The sequence below is a fragment of the Hydractinia symbiolongicarpus genome, chromosome 7 (genome assembly GCF_029227915.1).
Source record: "Hydractinia symbiolongicarpus strain clone_291-10 chromosome 7, HSymV2.1, whole genome shotgun sequence".
Classification (NCBI taxonomy): Eukaryota; Metazoa; Cnidaria; class Hydrozoa; order Anthoathecata; family Hydractiniidae; genus Hydractinia; species Hydractinia symbiolongicarpus.
Genome location: NC_079881.1, coordinates 6,902,528 through 6,924,419, shown reverse-complemented (window position 1 = coordinate 6,924,419; position 21,892 = coordinate 6,902,528). Strand labels below are relative to the sequence as shown.

Here is a 21,892-nt window from a genome sequence, read left to right as displayed (position 1 = left end):
CCTCTTTCCTACATATATTCAGTAATCTTCTCTGCACATATCTACACAATCGGAGGTTTCAATGATATCCTGGCCTGTTGGTCTATTAATATGATTCTCGCTTCTGGTGTGAGATGTCGCAGGTTAAACTCCCGCACAGGCCCAATTGCTTATCGCAAATTTGTGCATTAGACTATGTTCTACTGTAAAGGGTAATAACCAATCAACTGACAATTGCTGAAAAATATTTTGGTTGAGCTATTTCGAGGCTTAGATTGTATGGTTGTCTTGACAATTCAAGAAATAATATCCAACATTCATGTTATGAATGTTTTGAAAAAAAACAGCATTTTTTGTGTTCTATGTGATGGATATTTCACGTAAGACCTTGCACAATTGTTTCCTAAATATTTTAGACGATTCCTATGGCCTGTTGGTCTAGTGGCATGATTCTCGCTTAGGGTGCGAGAGGTCCCGGGTTCAACTCCCGGACAGGTCAACTAACAATCACACATAATTGGTAAGTGTCATAAGCTTCGGTGAAGCATTTACTATCTCTGGAATGATGATTCTTGACAGAGTTGTTTTATGGATTTGTTTGAAAAATGTTACTTTACAATTTTACAAATCAACTTTACACTCCGATTTGTCTGTATGCATTGCCCACGAGGAAGCTATTTGTAACCTAATTCTTAAAATTATTCAGTAATCATCTCTGCACATAATGACACAATCGGAGGTTTCAATGATATCCTGGCCTGTTGGTCTATTAGTATGATTCTCGCTTCTGGTGCGAGATGTCGCAGGTTAAACTCCCGCACAGGCCCAATTGCTTATCGTAAATTTGTGCATAAAACTATGTTCTACTGTAAAGGGTAATAACCAACCAACTGAAATTTGCTAAAAAATATTTTGGTTGAGCTTTTTCGTGGCTTGGATTGTATGGTTGATTTGAAAATTCAAGAAATAATATCCAACATTCATGTTATGAATGTTTTGAAAAAAAACAGCATTTTTTGTGTTCTGTGTGATGGATATTTCACGTAAGACCATGAACAAGTTGTTGCCTAAATATTTTAGATGATTCGTATGGCCTGTTGGTCTAGTGGTATGATTCTCGCTTAGGGTGCGAGGCTTCCCGGGTTCAAATCCCGGATAGGCCCAACTAAAAATCACACATAATTGGCAAGTGCCATAAGATTCGGTGAAGCATTTACTATCTCTGGAATAACGATTATGGATATGAATTCTTGACAGAGTTGTTTTTTGGATTCGTTTCAAAAATGTTACTTTACAATTTTACAAATCAATTTTACACTCCGATTTGTCTATGTGCATTGCCCACCAGGAAGTTATTTGTAACCTCTTTCCTACAAATATTCAGTAATCTTCTCTGCACATATCTACACAATCGGAGGTTTCAATGATATCCTGGCCTGTTGGTCTATTAATATGATTCTCGCTTCTGGTGCGAGATGTCGCAGGTTAAACTCCCGCACAGGCCCAATTGCTTATCGCAAATTTGTGCATTAGACTATGTTCTACTGAAAAGGGTAATAACCAATCAACTGACAATTGCCGAAAAATATTTTGGTTGAGCTATTTCGTGGCTTGGATTGTATGGTTGTCTTGACAATTCAAGAAATAATGTCCAACATTCATGTTATGAATGTTTTGAAAAAAAAACAGCATTTTTTGTGCTCTATGTGATGGATATTTCACGTAAGACCTTGCACAATTGTTTCCTAAATATTTTAGACGATTCCTATGGCCTGTTGGTCTAGTGGCATGATTCTTGCTTAGGGTGCGAGAGGTCCCGGGTTCAACTCCCGGACAGGCCCAACTAAAAATCACACATAATTGGTAAGTGTCATAAGATTCGGTGAAGCATTTACTATCTCTGGAATGACGATTCTTGACAGAGTTGTTTTATGGATTCGTTTCAAAAATGTTATTTTACAATTTTACAAATCAACTTTACACTCTGATTTGTCTGTATGCATTGCCCACGAGGAAGCTATTTGTAACCTCTTTCCTACAATTATTCAGTAATCCTCTCTGCACATAATGACACAATCGGAGGTTTCAATGATATCCTGGCCTGTTGGTCTATTAGTATGATTCTCGCTTCTGGTGCGAGATGTCGCAGGTTAAACTCCCGCACAGGCTCAATTGATTATCGCAAATTTGTGCATTAGACTATATTCTACTGTAAAGGGTAATAACCAATCTTTTTCGTGGCTTGGATTGTATGGTTGTCTTGTCAAGAAATAATATCCGACATTCATGTTATGAATGTTTTGAAGAAAAAGCAGCATTTTTTGTGTTCTGTGACGATTCCTATGGCCTGTTGGTCTAGTGGCATGATTCTCGCTTAGGGTGCGAGAGGTCCCGGGTTCAACTCCCGGACAGGCCCAACTAACAATCACACATAATTGGTAAGTGTCATAAGCTTCGGTGAAGCATTTACTATCTCTGGAATGATGATTCTTGACAGAGTTGTTTTATGGATTTGTTTGAAAAATGTTACTTTACAATTTTACAAATCAACTTTACACTCCGATTTGTCTGTATGCATTGCCCGTGAGGAAGCTATTTGTAACCTAATTCTTACAAATATTCAGTAATCATCTCTGCACATATCTACACAATCGGAGGTTTCAATGATATCCTGGCCTGTTGGTCTATTAATATGATTCTCGCTTCTGGTGTGAGATGTCGCAGGTTAAACTCCCACACAGGCCCAATTGCTTATCGCAAATTTGTGCATTAGACTATGTTCTACTGTAAAGGGTAATAACCAATCAACTGACATTTGCTGTAAAATATTTTGGTTGAGCTTTTTCGTGGCTTGGATTGTATGGTTGTCTTGTCAAGAAATAAGATCCGACATTCATGTTATGAATGTTTTGAAAAAAAAACAGCATTTTTTGTGTTCTATGTGATGGATATTTCACGTAAGACCTTGCACAATTGTTTCCGAAATATTTTAGACGATTCCTATGGCCTGTTGGTCTAGTGGCATGATTCTCGCTTAGGGTGCGAGAGGTCCCGGGTTCAACTCCCGGACAGGCCCAACTAACAATCACACATAATTGGTAAGTGTCATAAGCTTCGGTGAAGCATTTACTATCTCTGGAATGATGATTCTTGACAGAGTTGTTTTATGGATTTGTTTGAAAAATGTTACTTTACAATTTTACAAATCAACTTTACACTCCGATTTGTCTGTATGCATTGCCTGTGAGGAATCTATTTGTAACCTAATTCTTACAAATATTCAGTAATCATCTCTGCACATATCTACACAATCGGAGGTTTCAATGATATCCTGGCCTGTTGGTCTATTAATATGATTCTCGCTTCTGGTGTGAGATGTCGCAGGTTAAACTCCCACACAGGCCCAATTGCTTATCGCAAATTTGTGCATTAGACTATGTTCTACTGTAAAGGGTAATAACCAATCAACTGACAATTGCTGTAAAATATTTTGGTTGAGCTTTTTCGTGGCTTGGATTGTATGGTTGTCTTGTCAAGAAATAAGATCCGACATTCATGTTATGAATGTTTTGAAGAAAAAACAGCATTTTTTGTGTTCTGTGTGATGGATATTTCACGTAAGATCATGTACAAGCTGTTGCATAAAGGTTTTAGACGATTCCTATGGCCTGTTGGTCTAGTGGTCTGATTCTCTGTTAGCGTGATAGAGGTCCCGGGTTCAACTCCCGGACAGGCCCAAATACAAATCACACATAATTGGTAAGTGTAATAAGCTTCGGTGAATCATTTACTATCTCTGGAATGACGATTATGGATATGAATTCTTGACAGAGTTGTTTTTTGGATTCGTTTCAAAAATGTTACTTTACAATTTTACAAATCAATTTTACACTCCGATTTGTCTATGTGCATTGCCCACCAGGAAGCTATTTGTAACCTCTTTCCTACATATTTTCAGTAATCTTCTCTGCACATATCTACACAATCGGAGGTTTCAATGATATCCTGGCCTGTTGGTCTATTAATATGATTCTCGCTTCTGGTGTGAGATGTCGCAGGTTAAACTCCCGCACAGGCCCAATTGCTTATCGCAAATTTGTGCATTAGACTATGTTCTACTGTAAAGGGTAATAACCAATCAACTGACAATTGCTGAAAAATATTTTGGTTGAGCTATTTCGTGGCTTAGATTGTATGGTTGTCTTGACAATTCAAGAAATATTATCCAACATTCATGTTATGAATGTTTTGAAAAAAAACAGCATTTTTTGTGTTCTATGTGATGGATATTTCACGTAAGACCTTGCACAATTGTTTCCTAAATATTTTAGACGATTCCTATGGCCTGTTGGTCTAGTGGCATGATTCTCGCTTAGGGTGCGAGAGGTCCCGGGTTCAACTCCCGGACAGGCCCAACTAACAATCACACATAACTGGTAAGTGTCATAAGCTTCGGTGAAGCATTTACTATCTCTGGAATGATGATTCTTGACAGAGTTGTTTTATGGATTTGTTTGAAAAATGTTACTTTACAATTTTACAAATCAACTTTACACTCCGATTTGTCTGTATGCATTGCCCACGAGGAAGCTATTTGTAACCTAATTCTTACAAATATTCAGTAATCATCTCTGCACATAATGACACAATCGGAGGTTTCAATGATATCCTGGCCCGTTGGTCTATTAGTATGATTCTCGCTTCTGGTGCGAGATGTCGCAGGTTAAACTCCCGCACAGGCCCAATTGCTTATCGCAAATTTGTGCATAAGGCTATATTCTACTGTAAAGGGTAATAACCAATCAACTGACAATTGCTAAAAAATATTTTGGTTGAGCTTTTTCGTGGCTTGGATTGTATGGTTATCTTGTCAAGAAATAATATCCAACATTCATGTTATAAATGTTTTGAAGAAAAAACAGCATTTTTTGTGTTCTGTGTGATGGATATTTCACGTAAGATCATGTACAAGCTGTTGCATAAAGGTTTTAGACGATTCCTATGGCCTGTTGGTCTAGTGGCCTGATTCTCTGTTAGCGTGATAGAGGTCCCGGGTTCAACTCCCGGACAGGCCCAAATACAAATCACACATAATTGGTAAGTGTAATAAGCTTCGGTGAATCATTTACTATCTCTGGAATAACGATTATGGATATGAATTCTTGACAGAGTTGTTTTTTGGATTCGTTTCAAAAATGTTACTTTACAATTTTACAAATCAATTTTACACTCCGATTTTTCTATGTGCATTGCCAACCAGGAAGCTATTTGTAACCTCTTTCCTACAAATATTCAGTAATCTTCTCTGCACATATCTACACAATCGGAGGTTTCAATGATATCCTGGCCTGTTGGTCTATTAATATGATTCTCGCTTCTGGTTCGAGATGTCGCAGGTTAAACTCCCGCACAGGCCCAATTGCTTATCGCAAATTTGTGCATTAGACTATGTTCTACTGTAAAGGGTAATAACCAATCAACTGACAATTGCCGAAAAATATTTTGGTTGAGCTATTTCGTGGCTTGGATTGTATGGTTGTCTTGACAATTCAAGAAATAATGTCCAACATTCATGTTATGAATGTTTTGAAAAAAAACAGCATTTTTTGTGCTCTATGTGATGGATATTTCACGTAAGACCTTGCACAATTGTTTCCTAAATATTTTAGACGATTCCTATGGCCTGTTGGTCTAGTGGCATGATTCTTGCTTAGGGTGCGAGAGGTCCCGGGTTCAACTCCCGGACAGGCCCAACTAAAAATCACACATAATTGGTAAGTGTCATAAGATTCGGTGAAGCATTTACTATCTCTGGAATGACGATTCTTGACAGAGTTGTTTTATGGATTCGTTTCAAAAATGTTATTTTATAATTTTACAAATCAACTTTACACTCTGATTTGTCTGTATGCATTGCCCACGAGGAAGCTATTTGTAACCTCTTTCCTACAATTATTCAGTAATCCTCTCTGCACATAATGACACAATCGGAGGTTTCAATGATATCCTGGCCTGTTGGTCTATTAGTATGATTCTCGCTTCTGGTGCGAGATGTCGCAGGTTAAACTCCCGCACAGGCTCAATTGATTATCGCAAATTTGTGCATTAGACTATATTCTACTGTAAAGGGTAATAACCAATCTTTTTCGTGGCTTGGATTGTATGGTTGTCTTGTCAAGAAATAATATCCGACATTCATGTTATGAATGTTTTGAAGAAAAAGCAGCATTTTTTGTGTTCTGTGACGATTCCTATGGCCTGTTGGTCTAGTGGCATGATTCTCGCTTAGGGTGCGAGAGGTCCCGGGTTCAACTCCCGGACAGGCCCAACTAACAATCACACATAATTGGTAAGTGTCATAAGCTTCGGTGAAGCATTTACTATCTCTGGAATGATGATTCTTGACAGAGTTGTTTTATGGATTTGTTTGAAAAATGTTACTTTACAATTTTACAAATCAACTTTACACTCCGATTTGTCTGTATGCATTGCCCGTGAGGAAGCTATTTGTAACCTAATTCTTACAAATATTCAGTAATCATCTCTGCACATATCTACACAATCGGAGGTTTCAATGATATCCTGGCCTGTTGGTCTATTAATATGATTCTCGCTTCTGGTGTGAGATGTCGCAGGTTAAACTCCCACACAGGCCCAATTGCTTATCGCAAATTTGTGCATTAGACTATGTTCTACTGTAAAGGGTAATAACCAATCAACTGACAATTGCTGTAAAATATTTTGGTTGAGCTTTTTCGTGGCTTGGATTGTATGGTTGTCTTGTCAAGAAATAAGATCCGACATTCATGTTATGAATGTTTTGAAAAAAAAACAGCATTTTTTGTGTTCTATGTGATGGATATTTCACGTAAGACCTTGCACAATTGTTTCCGAAATATTTTAGACGATTCCTATGGCCTGTTGGTCTAGTGGCATGATTCTCGCTTAGGGTGCGAGAGGTCCCGGGTTCAACTCCCGGACAGGCCCAACTAACAATCACACATAATTGGTAAGTGTCATAAGCTTCGGTGAAGCATTTACTATCTCTGGAATGATGATTCTTGACAGAGTTGTTTTATGGATTTGTTTGAAAAATGTTACTTTACAATTTTACAAATCAACTTTACACTCCGATTTGTCTGTATGCATTGCCCGTGAGGAAGCTATTTGTAACCTAATTCTTACAAATATTCAGTAATCATCTCTGCACATATCTACACAATCGGAGGTTTCAATGATATCCTGGCCTGTTGGTCTATTAATATGATTCTCGCTTCTGGTGTGAGATGTCGCAGGTTAAACTCCCACACAGGCCCAATTGCTTATCGCAAATTTGTGCATTAGACTATGTTCTACTGTAAAGGGTAATAACCAATCAGCTGACAATTGCTGTAAAATATTTTGGTTGAGCTTTTTCGTGGCTTGGATTGTATGGTTGTCTTGTCAAGAAATAAGATCCGACATTCATGTTATGAATGTTTTGAAGAAAAAACAGCATTTTTTGTGTTCTGTGTGATGGATATTTCACGTAAGATCATGTACAAGCTGTTGCATAAAGGTTTTAGACGATTCCTATGGCCTGTTGGTCTAGTGGTCTGATTCTCTGTTAGCGTGATAGAGGTCCCGGGTTCAACTCCCGGACAGGCCCAAATACAAATCACACATAATTGGTAAGTGTAATAAGCTTCGGTGAATCATTTACTATCTCTGGAATGACGATTATGGATATGAATTCTTGACAGAGTTGTTTTTTGGATTCGTTTCAAAAATGTTACTTTACAATTTTACAAATCAATTTTACACTCCGATTTGTCTATGTGCATTGCCCACCAGGAAGCTATTTGTAACCTCTTTCCTACATATTTTCAGTAATCTTCTCTGCACATATCTACACAATCGGAGGTTTCAATGATATCCTGGCCTGTTGGTCTATTAATATGATTCTCGCTTCTGGTGTGAGATGTCGCAGGTTAAACTCCCGCACAGGCCCAATTGCTTATCGCAAATTTGTGCATTAGACTATGTTCTACTGTAAAGGGTAATAACCAATCAACTGACAATTGCTGAAAAATATTTTGGTTGAGCTATTTCGTGGCTTAGATTGTATGGTTGTCTTGACAATTCAAGAAATATTATCCAACATTCATGTTATGAATGTTTTGAAAAAAAACAGCATTTTTTGTGTTCTATGTGATGGATATTTCACGTAAGACCTTGCACAATTGTTTCCTAAATATTTTAGACGATTCCTATGGCCTGTTGGTCTAGTGGCATGATTCTCGCTTAGGGTGCGAGAGGTCCCGGGTTCAACTCCCGGACAGGCCCAACTAACAATCACACATAACTGGTAAGTGTCATAAGCTTCGGTGAAGCATTTACTATCTCTGGAATGATGATTCTTGACAGAGTTGTTTTATGGATTTGTTTGAAAAATGTTACTTTACAATTTTACAAATCAACTTTACACTCCGATTTGTCTGTATGCATTGCCCACGAGGAAGCTATTTGTAACCTAATTCTTACAAATATTCAGTAATCATCTCTGCACATAATGACACAATCGGAGGTTTCAATGATATCCTGGCCCGTTGGTCTATTAGTATGATTCTCGCTTCTGGTGCGAGATGTCGCAGGTTAAACTCCCGCACAGGCCCAATTGCTTATCGCAAATTTGTGCATAAGGCTATATTCTACTGTAAAGGGTAATAACCAATCAACTGACAATTGCTAAAAAATATTTTGATTGAGCTTTTTCGTGGCTTGGATTGTATGGTTATCTTGTCAAGAAATAATATCCAACATTCATGTTATAAATGTTTTGAAGAAAAAACAGCATTTTTTGTGTTCTGTGTGATGGATATTTCACGTAAGACCATGAACAAGTTGTTGCCTAAATATTTTAGATGATTCGTATGGCCTGTTGGTGTAGTGGTATGATTCTCGCTTAGGGTGCGAGAGGTCCCGGGTTCAACTCCCGGACAGGCCCAACTAAAAATCACACATGATTCGTAAGTGTCATAAGATTCGGTGAAGCATTTATTATCTCTGGAATGATGATTCTTGACAGAGTTGTTTTATGGATTCGTTTCAAAAATGTTACTTTACAATTTTACAAATCAACTTTACACTCTGATTTGTCTGTATGCATTGCCCACGAGGAAGCTATTTGTAACCTCTTTCCTACAAATATTCAGTAATCCTCTCTGCACATAATGACACAATCGGAGGTTTCAATGATATCCTAGCCTGTTGGTCTATTAGTATGATTCTCGCTTCTGGTGCGAGATGTCGCAGGTTAAACTCCCGCACAGACCCCATTGATTATCGCAAATTTGTGCATTAGACTATATTCTACTGTAAAGGGTAATAACCAATCAACTGACAATTGCTAAAAAATATTTTGGTTGAGCTTTTTCGTGGCTTGGATTGTATGGTTGACTTGACAATTCAGGAAATAATATCCAACATTCATGTTATGAATGTTTTGAAGAAAAAACAACATTTTTTGTGTTCTGTGTGATGGATATTTCACGTAAGACCATGAACAAGTTGTTGCCTAAATATTTTAGATGATTCGTATGGCCTGTTGGTCTAGTGGTATGATTCTGGCTTAGGGTGCGAGAGGTCCCGGGTTCAACTCCCGGACAGGCCCAACTAAAAATCACACATAATTGGTAAGTGTCATAAGATTCGCTGAAGCATTTATTATCTCTGGAATGATGATTCTTGACAGAGTTGTTTTATGGATTCGTTTCAAAAATGTTACTTTACAATTTTACAAATCAACTTTACACTCTGATTTGTCTGTATGCATTGCCCACGAGGAAGCTATTTGTAACCTCTTTCCTACAAATATTCAGTAATCCTCTCTGCACATAATGACACAATCGGAGGTTTCGATGATATCCTGGCCTGTTGGTCTATTAGTATGATTCTCGCTTCTGGTGCGAGATGTCGCAGGTTAAACTCCCGCACAGACCCCATTGATTATCGCAAATTTGTGCATTAGACTATATTCTACTGTAAAGGGTAATAACCAATCAACTGACAATTGTTAAAAAATATTTTGGTTGAGCTTTTTCGTGGCTTGGATTGTATGGTTGACTTGACAATTCAAGAAGTAATATTCAACATTCATGTTATGAATGTTTTGAAGAAAAAACAACATTTTTTGTGTTCTGTGTGATGGATATTTCACGTAAGACTATGAACAAGTTGTTGCCTAAATATTTTAGACGATTCCTATGGCCTGTTGGTCTAGTGGCATGATTCTCGCTTAGGGTGCGAGAGGTCCCGGGTTCAACTCCCGGACAGGCCCAACTAACAATCACACACAATTGGTAAGTGTCATAATCTTCGGTGAAGCATTTACTATCTCTGGAATGATGATTCTTGACAGAGTTGTTTTATGGATTTGTTTGAAAAATGTTACTTTACAATTTTACAAATCAACTTTACACTCCGATTTGTCTGTATGCATTGCCCACGAGGAAGCTATTTGTAACCTAATTCTTACAAATATTCAGTAATCATCTCTGCACATAATGACACAATCGGAGGTTTCAATGATATCCTGGCCTGTTGGTCTATTATTATGATACTCGCTTCTGGTGCGAGATGTCGCAGGTTAAACTCCCGCACAGGCCCAATTGCTTATCGCGAATTTGTGCATAAGACTATGTTCTACTGTAAAGGGTAATAACCAATCAACTGACAATTGCTAAAAAATATTTTGGTTGAGCTTTTTAGTGGCTTGGATTGTATGGTTGACTTGACAATTCAAGAAATAATATCCAACATTCATGTTATGAATGTTTTGAAGAAAAAACAACATTTTTTGTGTTCTGTGTGATGGATATTTCACGTAAGACCATGAAAAAGTTGTTGCCTAAATATTTTAGATGATTCGTATGGCCTGTTGGTCTAGTGGTATGATTCTCGCTTAGGGTGCGAGAGGTCCCGGGTTCAACTCCCGGACAGGCCCAACTAAAAATCACACATAATTGGTAAGTGTCATAAGATTCGGTGAAGCATTTACTATCTCTGGAATGACGATTCTTGACAGAGTTGTTTTATGGATTCGTTTCAAAAATGTTACTTTACAATTTTACAAATCAACTTTACACTCTGATTTGTCTGTATGCATTGCCCACGAGGAAGCTATTTGTAACCTCTTTCCTACAATTATTCAGTAATCCTCTCTGCACATAATGACACAATCGGAGGTTTCAATGATATCCTGGCCTGTTGGTCTATTAGTATGATTCTCGCTTCTGGTGCAGGATGTTGCAGGTTAAACTCCCGCACAGGCTCAATTGATTATCGCAAATTTGTGCATTAGACTATATTCTACTGTAAAGGGTAATAACCAATCTTTTTCGTGGCTTGGATTGTATGGTTGTCTTGTCAAGAAATAATATCCGACATTCATGTTATGAATGTTTTGAAGAAAAAGCAGCATTTTTTGTGTTCTGTGTGATGGATATTTCACGTAAGATCATGTACAAGCTGTTGCATAAAGGTTTTAGACGATTTCTATGGCCTGTTGTTCTAGTGGCATGATTCTCGCTCAGGGTGCGAGAGCTCCCGGGTTCAACTCCCGGACAGGCCCAACTAACAATCACACATAATTGGTAAGCGTCATAAGCTTCGGTGAAGCATTTACTATCTCTGGAATGATGATTCTTGACAGAGTTGTTTTATGGATTTGTTTGAAAAATGTTACTTTACAATTTTACAAATCAATTTTACACTCCGATTTGTCTATGTGCATTGCCCACCAGGAAGCTATTTGTAACCTCTTTCCTACAAATATTCAGTAATCTTCTCTGCACATATCTACACAATCGGAGGTTTCAATGATATCCTGGCCTGTTTGTCTATTAATATGATTCTCGCTTCTGGTGCGAGATGTCGCAGGTTAAACTCCCGCTCAGGCTCAATTGCTTATCGCAAATTTGTGCATTAGACTATTTTCTACTGTAAAGGGTAATAACCAATCAACTGACAATTGCTGAAAAATATTTTGGTTGAGCTTTTTCGTGGCTTGGATTGTATGGTTGTCTTGACAATTTAAGAAATAATATCCAACATTCATGTTATGAATGTTTTGAAAAAAAAAACAGCATTTTTTGTGTTCTATGTGATGGATATTTCACGTAAGACCTTGCACAATTGTTTCCGAAATATTTTAGACGATTCCTATGGCCTGTTGGTCTAGTGGCATGATTCTCGCTTAGGGAGCGAGAGGTCCCGGGTTTAACTCCCGGACAGGCCCAACTAACAATCACACATAATTGGTAAGTGTCATAAGCTTCGGTGAAGCATTTACTATCTCTGGAATGATGATTCTTGACAGAGTTGTTTTATGGATTTGTTTGAAAAATGTTACTTTACAATTTTACAAATCAATTTTACACTCCAATTTGTCTGTATGCATTGCCCACCAGGAAGCTATTTGTAACCTAATTCTTACAAATATTCAGTAATCATCTCTGCACCTAATGACACAATCGGAGGTTTCAATGATATCCTGGCCTGTTGGTCTATTAGTATGATTCTCGCTTCTGGTGCGAGATGTCGCAGGTTAAACTCCCGCACAGGCCCAATTGCTTATCGCAAATTTGTGCATAAGGCTATATTCTACTGTAAAGGGTAATAACCAATCAACTGACAATTGCTGTAAAATATTTTGGTTGAGCTTTTTCGTGGGTTGGATTGTATGGTTGTCTTGTCAAGAAATAAGATCCGACATTCATGTTATGAATGTTTTGAAGAAAAAACAGCATTTTTTGTGTTCTGTGTGATGGATATTTCACTTAAGATCATGTACAAGCTGTTGCATAAAGGTTTTAGACGATTCCTATGGCCTGTTGGTTTAGTGGCATGATTCTTGCTTAGGGTGCGAGAGGTCCCGGGTTCAACTCCCGGACAGGCCCAACTAACAATCACACATAATTGGTAAGTGTCATAAGCTTTGGTGAAGCATTTACTATCTCTGGAATGATGATTCTTGACAGAGTTGTTTTATGGATTTGTTTGAAAAATGTTACTTTACAATTTTACAAATCAATTTTACACTCCGATTTGTCTATGTGCATTGCCCACCAGGAAGCTATTTGTAACCTTTTTCCTACAAATATTCAGTAATCTTCTCTGCCATATCTACACAATCGGAGGTTTCAATGATATCCTGGCCTGTTGGTCTATTAATATGATTCTCGCTTTTGGTGCGAGATGTCGCAGGTTAAACTCCCGCACAGGCCCAATTGCTTATCGCAAATTTGTGCATTAGACTATGTTCTACTGTAAAGGGTAATAACCAATCAACTGACAATTGCTGAAAAATATTTTGGTTGAGCTTTTTCGTGGCTTGGATTGTATGGTTGTCTTGACAATTCAAGAAAAAATATCCAACATTCATGTTATGAATGTTTTGAAAAAAAAACAGCATTTTTTGTGTTCTATGTGATGGATATTTCACGTAAGACCTTGCACAATTGTTTCCTAAATATTTTAGACGATTCCTATGGCCTGTTGATCTAGTGGCATGATTCTCGCTTAGGGTGCGAGAGGTCCCGGGTTCAACTCCCGGACAGGCCCAAATACAAATCACACATAATTGGTAAGTGTCATAAGCTTCGGTGAAGCATTTACTATCTCTGGAATGATGATTCTTGACAGAGTTGTTTTATGGATTTGTTTGAAAAATGTTACTTTACAATTTTACAAATCAACTTTACACTCCGATTTGTCTGTATGCATTGCCCGTGAGGAAGCTATTTGTAACCTCTTTCCTACAAATATTCAGTAATCTTCTCTGCACATATCTACACAATCGGAGGTTTCAATGATATCCTGGCCTGTTGGTCTATTAATATGATTCTCGCTTCTGGTGCGAGATGTCGCAGGTTAAACTCCCGCTCAGGCCCAATTGCTTATCGCAAATTTGTGCATTAGACTATGTTCTACTGTAAAGGGTAATAACCAATCAACTGACAATTGCTGAAAAATATTTTGGTTGAGCTTTTTCGTGGCTTGGATTGTATGGTTGTCTTGACAATTTAAGAAATAATATCCAACATTCATGTTATGAATGTTTTGAAAAAAAAAACAGCATTTTTTGTGTTCTATGTGATGGATATTTCACGTAAGACCTTGCACAATTGTTTCCGAAATATTTTAGACGATTCCTATGGCCTGTTGGTCTAGTGGCATGATTCTCGCTTAGGGTGCGAGAGGTCCCGGGTTCAACTCCCGGACAGGCCCAACTAACAATCACACATAATTGGTAAGTGTCATAAGCTTCGGTGAAGCATTTACTATCTCTGGAATGATGATTCTTGACAGAGTTGTTTTATGGATTTGTTTGAAAAATGTTACTTTACAATTTTACAAATCAATTTTACACTCCAATTTGTCTGTATGCATTGCCCGTGAGGAAGCTATTTGTAACCTAATTCTTACAAATATTCAGTAATCATCTCTGCACCTAATGACACAATCGGAGGTTTCAATGATATCCTGGCCTGTTGGTCTATTAGTATGATTCTCGCTTCTGGTGCGAGATGTCGCAGGTTAAACTCCCGCACAGGCCCAATTGCTTATCGCAAATTTGTGCATAAGGCTGTATTCTTCTGTAAAGGGTAATAACCAATCAACTGACAATTGCTGTAAAATATTTTGGTTGAGCTTTTTCATGGGTTGGATTGTATGGTTGTCTTGTCAAGAAATAAGATCCGACATTCATGTTATGAATGTTTTGAAGAAAAAACAGCATTTTTTGTGTTCTGTGTGATGGATATTTCACGTAAGATCATGTACAAGCTGTTGCATAAAGGTTTTAGACGATTCCTATGGCCCGTTGGTCTAGTGGCATGATTCTCGCTTAGGGTGCGAGAGGTCCCGGGTTCAACTGCCGGACAGGCCCAACTAACAATCACACATAATTGGTAAGTGTCATAAGCTTCGGTGAAGCATTTACTATCTCTGGAATGATGATTCTTGACAGAGTTGTTTTATGGATTTGTTTGAAAAATGTTACTTTACAATTTTACAAATCAATTTTACACTCCGATTTGTCTATGTGCATTTCCCACCAGGAAGCTATTTGTAACCTCTTTCCTACAAATATTCAGTAATCTTCTCTGCCATATCTACACAATCGGAGGTTTCAATGATATCCTGGCCTGTTGGTCTATTAATATGATTCTCGCTTTTGGTGCGAGATGTCGCAGGTTAAACTCCCGCACAGGCCCAATTGCTTATCGCAAATTTGTGCATTAGACTATGTTCTACTGTAAAGGGTAATAACCAATCAACTGACAATTGCTGAAAAATATTTTGGTTGAGCTTTTTCGTGGCTTGGATTGTATGGTTGTCTTGACAATTCAAGAAATAATATCCAACATTCATGTTATGAATGTTTTGAAAAAAAACAGCATTTTTTGTGTTCTATGTGATGGATATTTCACGTAAGACCTTGCACAATTGTTTCCTAAATATTTTAGACCATTCCTATGGCCTGTTGATCTAGTGGCATGATTCTCGCTTAGGGTGCGAGAGGTCCCGGGTTCAACTCCCGCACAGGCCCAAATACAAATCACACATAATTGGTAAGTGTCATAAGCTTCGGTGAAGCATTTACTATCTCTGGAATGATGATTCTTGACAGAGTTGTTTTATGGATTTGTTTGAAAAATGTTACTTTACAATTTTACAAATCAACTTTACACTCCGATTTGTCTGTATGCATTGCCCACGAGGAAGCTATTTGTAACCTAATTCTTACAAATATTCAGTAATCATCTCTGCACATAATGACACAATCGGAGGTTTCAATGATATCCTGGCCTGTTGGTCTATTAGTATGATTCTCGCTTCTGGTGCGAGATGTCGCAGGTTAAACTCCCGCACAGGCCCAATTGCTTATCGCAAATTTGTGCATAAGGCTATATTCTACTGTAAAGGGTAATAACCAATCAACTGACAATTGCTGTAAAATATTTTGGTTGAGCTTTTTCGTGGGTTGGATTGTATGGTTGTCTTGTCAAGAAATAAGATCCGACATTCATGTTATGAATGTTTTGAAGAAAAAACAGCATTTTTTGTGTTCTGTGTGATGGATATTTCACGTAAGATCATGTACAAGCAGTTGCATAAAGGTTTTAGACGATTCCTATGGCCTGTTGGTCTAGTGGAATGATTCTCGCTTAGGGTGCGAGAGGTCCCGGGTTCAACTCCCGGACAGGCCCAACTAACAATCACACATAATTGGTAAGTGTCATAAGCTTCGGTGAAGCATTTACTATCTCTGGAATGATGATTCTTGACAGAGTTGTTTTATGGATTTGTTTGAAAAATGTTACTTTACAATTTTACAAATCAATTTTACACTCCGATTTGTCTATGTGCATTGCCCACCAGGAAGCTATTTGTAACCTCTTTCCTACAAATATTCAGTAATCTTCTCTGCCATATCTACACAATCGGAGGTTTCAATGATATCCTGGCCTGTTGGTCTATTAGTATGATTCTCGCTTCTGGTGCGAGATGTCGCAGGTTAAACTCCCGCACAGGCCCAATTGCTTATCGCGAATTTGTGCATAAGACTATGTTCTACTGTAAAGGGTAATAACCAATCAACTGACAATTGCTAAAAAATATTTTGGTTGAGCTTTTTAGTGGCTTGGATTGTATGGTTGACTTGACAATTCAAGAAATAATATCCAACATTCATGTTATGAATGTTTTGAAGAAAAAACAACATTTTTTGTGTTCTGTGTGATGGATATTTCACGTAAGACCATGAACAAGTTGTTGCCTAAATATTTTAGATGATTCGTATGGCCTGTTGGTCTAGTGGTATGATTCTCGCTTAGGGTGCGAGAGGTCCCGGGTTCAACTCCCGGACAGGCCCAACTAAAAATCACACATAATTGGTAAGTGTCATAAGATTCGGTGAAGCATTTACTATCTCTGGAATGACGATTCTTGACAGAGGTGTTTTATGGATTCGTTTCAAAAATGTTACTTTACAATTTTACAAATCAACTTTAGACTCTGATTTGTCTGTATGCATTGCCCACTAGGAAGCTATTTGTAACCTCTTTCCTACAATTATTCAGTAATCCTCTCTGCACATAATGACACAATCGGAGGTTTCAATGATATCCTGGCCTGTTGGTCTATTAGTATGATTCTCGCTTCTGGTGCGAGATGTTGCAGGTTAAACTCCCGCACAGGCTCACTTGATTATCGCAAATTTGTGCATTAGACTATATTCTACTGTAAAGGGTAATAACCAATCTTTTTCGTGGCTTGGATTGTATGGTTGTCTTGTCAAGAAATAATATCCGACATTCATGTTATGAATGTTTTGAAGAAAAAGCAGCATTTTTTGTGTTCTGTGTGATAGATATTTCACGTAAGATCATGTACAAGCTGTTGCATGAAGGTTTTAGACGATTTCTATGGCCTGTTGTTCTAGTGGCATGATTCTCGCTTAGGGTGCGAGAGGTCCCGGGTTCAACTCCCGGACAGGCCCAACTAACAATCACACATAATTGGTAAGCGTCATAAGCTTCGGTGAAGCATTTACTATCTCTGGAATGATGATTCTTGACAGAGTTTTTTTATGGATTTGTTTGAAAAATGTTACTTTACAATTTTACAAATCAATTTTACACTCCGATTTGTCTATGTGCATTGCCCGCCAGGAAGCTATTTGTAACCTCTTTCCTACAAATATTCAGTAATCTTCTCTGCACATATCTACACAATCGGAGGTTTCAATGATATCCTGGCCTGTTGGTCTATTAATATGATTCTCGCTTCTGGTGCGAGATGTCGCAGGTTAAACTCCCGCTCAGGCTCAATTGCTTATCGCAAATTTGTGCATTAGACTATGTTCTACTGTAAAGGGTAATAACCAATCAACTGACAATTGCTGAAAAATATTTTGGTTGAGCTTTTTCGTGGCTTGGATTGTATGGTTGTCTTGACAATTTAAGAAATAATATCCAACATTCATGTTATGAATGTTTTGAAAAAAAAACAGCATTTTTTGTGTTCTATGTGATGGATATTTCACGTAAGACCTTGCACAATTGTTTCCGAAATATTTTAGACGATTCCTATGGCCTGTTGGTCTAGTGGCATGATTCTCGCTTAGGGTGCGAGAGGTCCCGGGTTCAACTCCCGGACAGGCGCAACTAACAACCACACATAATTGGGAAGTGTCATAAGCTTCGGTGAAGCATTTACTATCTCTGGAATGATGATTCTTGACAGAGTTGTTTTATGGATTTGTTTGAAAAATGTTACTTTACAATTTTACAAATCAATTTTACACTCCAATTTGTCTGTATGCATTGCCCCTGAGGAAGCTATTTGTAACCTAATTCTTACAAATATTCAGTAATCATCTCTGCACCTAATGACACAATCGGAGGTTTCAATGATATCCTGGCCTGTTGGTCTATTAGTATGATTCTCGCTTCTGGTGCGAGATGTCGCAGGTTAAACTCCCGCACAGGCCCAATTGCTTATCGCAAATTTGTGCATAAGGCTATATTCTACTGTAAAGGGTAATAACCAATCAACTGACAATTGCTGTAAAATATTTTGGTTGAGCTTTTTCGTGGGTTGGATTGTATGGTTGTCTTGTCAAGAAATAAGATCCGACATTCATGTTATGAATGTTTTGAAGAAAAAACAGCATATTTTGTGTTCTGTGTGATGGATATTTCACGTAAGATCATGTACAAGCTGTTGCATAAAGGTTTTAGACGATTCCTATGGCCTGTTGGTCTAGTGGCATGATTCTTGCTTAGGGTGCGAGAGGTCCCGGGTTCAACTCCCGGACAGGCCCAACTAACAATCACACATAATTGGTAAGTGTCATAAGCTTCGGTGAAGCATTTACTATCTCTGGAATGATGATTCTTGACAGAGTTGTTTTATGGATTTGTTTGAAAAATGTTACTTTACAATTTTACAAATCAATTTTACACTCCGATTTGTCTATGTGCATTGCCCACCAGGAAGCTATTTCTAACCTCTTTCCTACAAATATTCAGTAATCTTCTCTGCCATATCTACACAATCGGATGTTTCAATGATATCCTGGCCTGTTGGTCTATTAATATGATTCTCGCTTTTGGTGCGAGATGTCACAGGTTAAACTCCCGCACAGGCCCAATTGCTTATCGCAAATTTGTGCATTAGACTATGTTCTACTGTAAAGGGTAATAACCAATCAACTGACAATTGCTGAAAAATATTTTGGTTGAGCTTTTTCGTGGCTTGGATTGTATGGTTGCCTTGACAATTCAAGAAAAAATATCCAACATTCATGTTATGAATGTTTTGAAAAAAAAACAGCATTTTTTGTGTTCTATGTGATGGATATTTCACGTAAGACCTTGCACAATTGTTTCCTAAATATTTTAGACGATTCCTATGGCCTGTTGATCTAGTGGCATGATTCTCGCTTAGGGTGAGAGAGGTCCCGGGTTCAACTCCCGGACAGGCCCAAATACAAATCACACATAATTGGTAAGTGTCATAAGCTTCGGTGAAGCATTTACTATCTCTGGAATGATGATTCTTGACAGAGTTGTTTTATGGATTTGTTTGAAAAATGTTACTTTACAATTTTACAAATCAACTTTAGACTCCGATTTGTCTGTATGCATTGCCCGTGAGGAAGCTATTTGTAACCTCTTTCCTACAAATATTCAGTAATCTTCTCTGCACATATCTACACAATCGGAGGTTTCAATGATATCCTGGCCTGTTGGTCTATTAATATGATTCTCGCTTCTGGTGCGAGATGTCGCAGGTTAAACTCCCGCTCAGGCCCAATTGCTTATCGCAAATTTGTGCATTAGACTATGTTCTACTGTAAAGGGTAATAACCAATCAACTGACAATTGCTGAAAAATATTTTGGTTGAGCTTTTTCGTGGCTTGGATTGTATGGTTGTCTTGACAATTTAAGAAATAATATCCAACATTCATGTTATGAATGTTTTGAAAAAAAAAACAGCATTTTTTGTGTTCTATGTGATGGATATTTCACGTAAGACCTTGCACAATTGTTTCCGAAATATTTTAGACGATTCCTATGGCCTGTTGGTCTGGTGGCATGATTCTCGCTTAGGGTGCGAGAGGTCCCGGGTTCAACTCCCGGACAGGCCCAACTAACAATCACACATAATTGGTAAGTGTCATAAGCTTCGGTGAAGCATTTACTATCTCTGGAATGATGATTCTTGACAGAGTTGTTTTATAGATTTGTTTGAAAAATGTTACTTTACAATTTTACAAATCAATTTTACACTCCAATTTGTCTGTATGCATTGCCCGTGAGGAAGCTATTTGTAACCTAATTCTTACAAATATTCAGTAATCATCTCTGCACCTAATGACACAATCGGAGGTTTCAATGATATCCTGGCCTGTTGGTCTATTAGTATGATTCTCGCTTCTGGTGCGAGATGTCGCAGGTTAAACTCCCGCACAGGCCCAATTGCTTATCGCAAATTTGTGCATAAGGCTATATTCTTCTGTAAAGGGTAATAACCAATCAACTAACAATTGCTGTAAAATATTTTGGTTGAACTTTTTCGTGGGTTGGATTGTATGGTTGTCTTGTCAAGAAATAAGATCCGACATTCATGTTATGAATGTTTTGAAGAAAAAACAGCATTTTTTGTGTTCTGTGTGATGGATATTTCACGTAAGATCATGTACAAGCTGTTGCATAAAGGTTTTAGACGATTCCTATGGCCTGTTGGTCTAGTGGCATGATTCTCGCTTAGGGTGCGAGAGGTCCCGGGTTCAACTCCCGGACAGGCCCAACTAACAATCACACATAATTGGTAAGTGTCATAAGCTTCGGTGAAGCATTTACTATCTCTGGAATGATGATTCTTGACAGAGTTGTTTTATGGATTTGTTTGAAAAATGTTACTTTACAATTTTACAAATCAATTTTACACTCCGATTTGTCTATGTGCATTGCCCACCAGGAAGCTATTTGTAACCTCTTTCCTACAAATATTCAGTAATCTTCTCTGCCATATCTACACAATCGGAGGTTTCAATGATATCCTGGCCTGTTGGTCTATTAATATGATTCTCGCTTTTGGTGCGAGATGTCGCAGGTTAAACTCCCGCACAGGCCCAATTGCTTATCGCAAATTTGTGCATTAGACTATGTTCTACTGTAAAGGGTAATAACCAATCAACTGACAATTGCTGAAAAATATTTTGGTTAAGCTTTTTCGTGGCTTGGATTGTATGGTTGTCTTGACAATTCAAGAAATAATATCCAACATTCATGTTATGAATGTTTTGAAAAAAAAACAGCATTTTTTGTGTTCTATGTGATGGATATTTCACGTAAGACCTTGCACAATTGTTTCCTAAATATTTTAGACGATTCCTATGGCCTGTTGATCTAGTGGCATGATTCTCGCTTAGGGTGCGAGAGGTCCCGGGTTCAACTCCCGCACAGGCCCAAATACAAATCACACATAATTGGTAAGTGTCATAAGCTTTGGTGAAGCATTTACTATCTCTGGAATGATGATTCTTGACAGAGTTGTTTTATGGATTTGTTTGAAAAATGTTACTTTACAATTTTACAAATCAACTTTACACTCCGATTTGTCTGTATGCATTGCCCACGAGGAAGCTATTTGTAACCTAATTCTTACAAATATTCAGTAATCATCTCTGCACATAATGACACAATCGGAGGTTTCAATGATATCCTGGCCTGTTGGTCTATTAGTATGATTCTCGCTTCTGGTGCGAGATGTCGCAGGTTAAACTCCCGCACAGGCCCAATTGCTTATCGCAAATTTGTGCATAAGGCTATATTCTACTGTAAAGGGTAATAACCA

The 21,892-nt window shown here is 37.9% G+C and overlaps 28 non-coding genes across 28 annotated transcripts; all 28 read left to right on the top strand.

Moving 5' to 3' along the window:
- The first annotated feature begins 406 nt into the window (after positions 1 to 406).
- Trnap-agg (transfer RNA proline (anticodon AGG)) lies at positions 407 to 478 on the top strand. The gene has a single exon. It is a non-coding gene; the product is annotated as a tRNA-Pro (tRNA).
- A 592-nt stretch (positions 479 to 1,070) lies between these two features.
- Trnap-agg (transfer RNA proline (anticodon AGG)) lies at positions 1,071 to 1,142 on the top strand. The gene has a single exon. It is a non-coding gene; the product is annotated as a tRNA-Pro (tRNA).
- Positions 1,143 to 1,748: 606 nt separating this feature from the next.
- Positions 1,749 to 1,820, top strand: Trnap-agg (transfer RNA proline (anticodon AGG)). The gene has a single exon. It is a non-coding gene; the product is annotated as a tRNA-Pro (tRNA).
- Positions 1,821 to 2,323: 503 nt separating this feature from the next.
- Trnap-agg (transfer RNA proline (anticodon AGG)) lies at positions 2,324 to 2,395 on the top strand. The gene has a single exon. It is a non-coding gene; the product is annotated as a tRNA-Pro (tRNA).
- Positions 2,396 to 2,983: 588 nt separating this feature from the next.
- Trnap-agg (transfer RNA proline (anticodon AGG)) lies at positions 2,984 to 3,055 on the top strand. Its single transcript has one exon. It is a non-coding gene; the product is annotated as a tRNA-Pro (tRNA).
- A 1,266-nt stretch (positions 3,056 to 4,321) lies between these two features.
- Trnap-agg (transfer RNA proline (anticodon AGG)) lies at positions 4,322 to 4,393 on the top strand. Its single transcript has one exon. It is a non-coding gene; the product is annotated as a tRNA-Pro (tRNA).
- A 1,266-nt stretch (positions 4,394 to 5,659) lies between these two features.
- Trnap-agg (transfer RNA proline (anticodon AGG)) lies at positions 5,660 to 5,731 on the top strand. Its single transcript has one exon. It is a non-coding gene; the product is annotated as a tRNA-Pro (tRNA).
- Positions 5,732 to 6,234: 503 nt separating this feature from the next.
- Trnap-agg (transfer RNA proline (anticodon AGG)) lies at positions 6,235 to 6,306 on the top strand. Its single transcript has one exon. It is a non-coding gene; the product is annotated as a tRNA-Pro (tRNA).
- A 588-nt stretch (positions 6,307 to 6,894) lies between these two features.
- Positions 6,895 to 6,966, top strand: Trnap-agg (transfer RNA proline (anticodon AGG)). Its single transcript has one exon. It is a non-coding gene; the product is annotated as a tRNA-Pro (tRNA).
- Positions 6,967 to 8,232: 1,266 nt separating this feature from the next.
- Positions 8,233 to 8,304, top strand: Trnap-agg (transfer RNA proline (anticodon AGG)). Its single transcript has one exon. It is a non-coding gene; the product is annotated as a tRNA-Pro (tRNA).
- Positions 8,305 to 8,893: 589 nt separating this feature from the next.
- On the top strand, positions 8,894 to 8,965 carry Trnap-agg (transfer RNA proline (anticodon AGG)). The gene has a single exon. It is a non-coding gene; the product is annotated as a tRNA-Pro (tRNA).
- Positions 8,966 to 9,559: 594 nt separating this feature from the next.
- Trnap-agg (transfer RNA proline (anticodon AGG)) lies at positions 9,560 to 9,631 on the top strand. Its single transcript has one exon. It is a non-coding gene; the product is annotated as a tRNA-Pro (tRNA).
- Positions 9,632 to 10,225: 594 nt separating this feature from the next.
- Trnap-agg (transfer RNA proline (anticodon AGG)) lies at positions 10,226 to 10,297 on the top strand. Its single transcript has one exon. It is a non-coding gene; the product is annotated as a tRNA-Pro (tRNA).
- A 594-nt stretch (positions 10,298 to 10,891) lies between these two features.
- Positions 10,892 to 10,963, top strand: Trnap-agg (transfer RNA proline (anticodon AGG)). The gene has a single exon. It is a non-coding gene; the product is annotated as a tRNA-Pro (tRNA).
- A 1,221-nt stretch (positions 10,964 to 12,184) lies between these two features.
- On the top strand, positions 12,185 to 12,256 carry Trnap-agg (transfer RNA proline (anticodon AGG)). Its single transcript has one exon. It is a non-coding gene; the product is annotated as a tRNA-Pro (tRNA).
- A 589-nt stretch (positions 12,257 to 12,845) lies between these two features.
- On the top strand, positions 12,846 to 12,917 carry Trnap-agg (transfer RNA proline (anticodon AGG)). Its single transcript has one exon. It is a non-coding gene; the product is annotated as a tRNA-Pro (tRNA).
- Positions 12,918 to 13,509: 592 nt separating this feature from the next.
- Trnap-agg (transfer RNA proline (anticodon AGG)) lies at positions 13,510 to 13,581 on the top strand. The gene has a single exon. It is a non-coding gene; the product is annotated as a tRNA-Pro (tRNA).
- A 594-nt stretch (positions 13,582 to 14,175) lies between these two features.
- Trnap-agg (transfer RNA proline (anticodon AGG)) lies at positions 14,176 to 14,247 on the top strand. The gene has a single exon. It is a non-coding gene; the product is annotated as a tRNA-Pro (tRNA).
- A 1,252-nt stretch (positions 14,248 to 15,499) lies between these two features.
- Positions 15,500 to 15,571, top strand: Trnap-agg (transfer RNA proline (anticodon AGG)). Its single transcript has one exon. It is a non-coding gene; the product is annotated as a tRNA-Pro (tRNA).
- A 589-nt stretch (positions 15,572 to 16,160) lies between these two features.
- Positions 16,161 to 16,232, top strand: Trnap-agg (transfer RNA proline (anticodon AGG)). The gene has a single exon. It is a non-coding gene; the product is annotated as a tRNA-Pro (tRNA).
- A 593-nt stretch (positions 16,233 to 16,825) lies between these two features.
- Positions 16,826 to 16,897, top strand: Trnap-agg (transfer RNA proline (anticodon AGG)). The gene has a single exon. It is a non-coding gene; the product is annotated as a tRNA-Pro (tRNA).
- A 555-nt stretch (positions 16,898 to 17,452) lies between these two features.
- Trnap-agg (transfer RNA proline (anticodon AGG)) lies at positions 17,453 to 17,524 on the top strand. The gene has a single exon. It is a non-coding gene; the product is annotated as a tRNA-Pro (tRNA).
- Positions 17,525 to 18,117: 593 nt separating this feature from the next.
- Trnap-agg (transfer RNA proline (anticodon AGG)) lies at positions 18,118 to 18,190 on the top strand. Its single transcript has one exon. It is a non-coding gene; the product is annotated as a tRNA-Pro (tRNA).
- Positions 18,191 to 18,778: 588 nt separating this feature from the next.
- Trnap-agg (transfer RNA proline (anticodon AGG)) lies at positions 18,779 to 18,850 on the top strand. The gene has a single exon. It is a non-coding gene; the product is annotated as a tRNA-Pro (tRNA).
- A 592-nt stretch (positions 18,851 to 19,442) lies between these two features.
- Positions 19,443 to 19,514, top strand: Trnap-agg (transfer RNA proline (anticodon AGG)). Its single transcript has one exon. It is a non-coding gene; the product is annotated as a tRNA-Pro (tRNA).
- A 594-nt stretch (positions 19,515 to 20,108) lies between these two features.
- Trnap-agg (transfer RNA proline (anticodon AGG)) lies at positions 20,109 to 20,180 on the top strand. Its single transcript has one exon. It is a non-coding gene; the product is annotated as a tRNA-Pro (tRNA).
- Positions 20,181 to 20,769: 589 nt separating this feature from the next.
- Trnap-agg (transfer RNA proline (anticodon AGG)) lies at positions 20,770 to 20,841 on the top strand. The gene has a single exon. It is a non-coding gene; the product is annotated as a tRNA-Pro (tRNA).
- A 592-nt stretch (positions 20,842 to 21,433) lies between these two features.
- On the top strand, positions 21,434 to 21,505 carry Trnap-agg (transfer RNA proline (anticodon AGG)). The gene has a single exon. It is a non-coding gene; the product is annotated as a tRNA-Pro (tRNA).
- Positions 21,506 to 21,892: the final 387 nt, after the last annotated feature.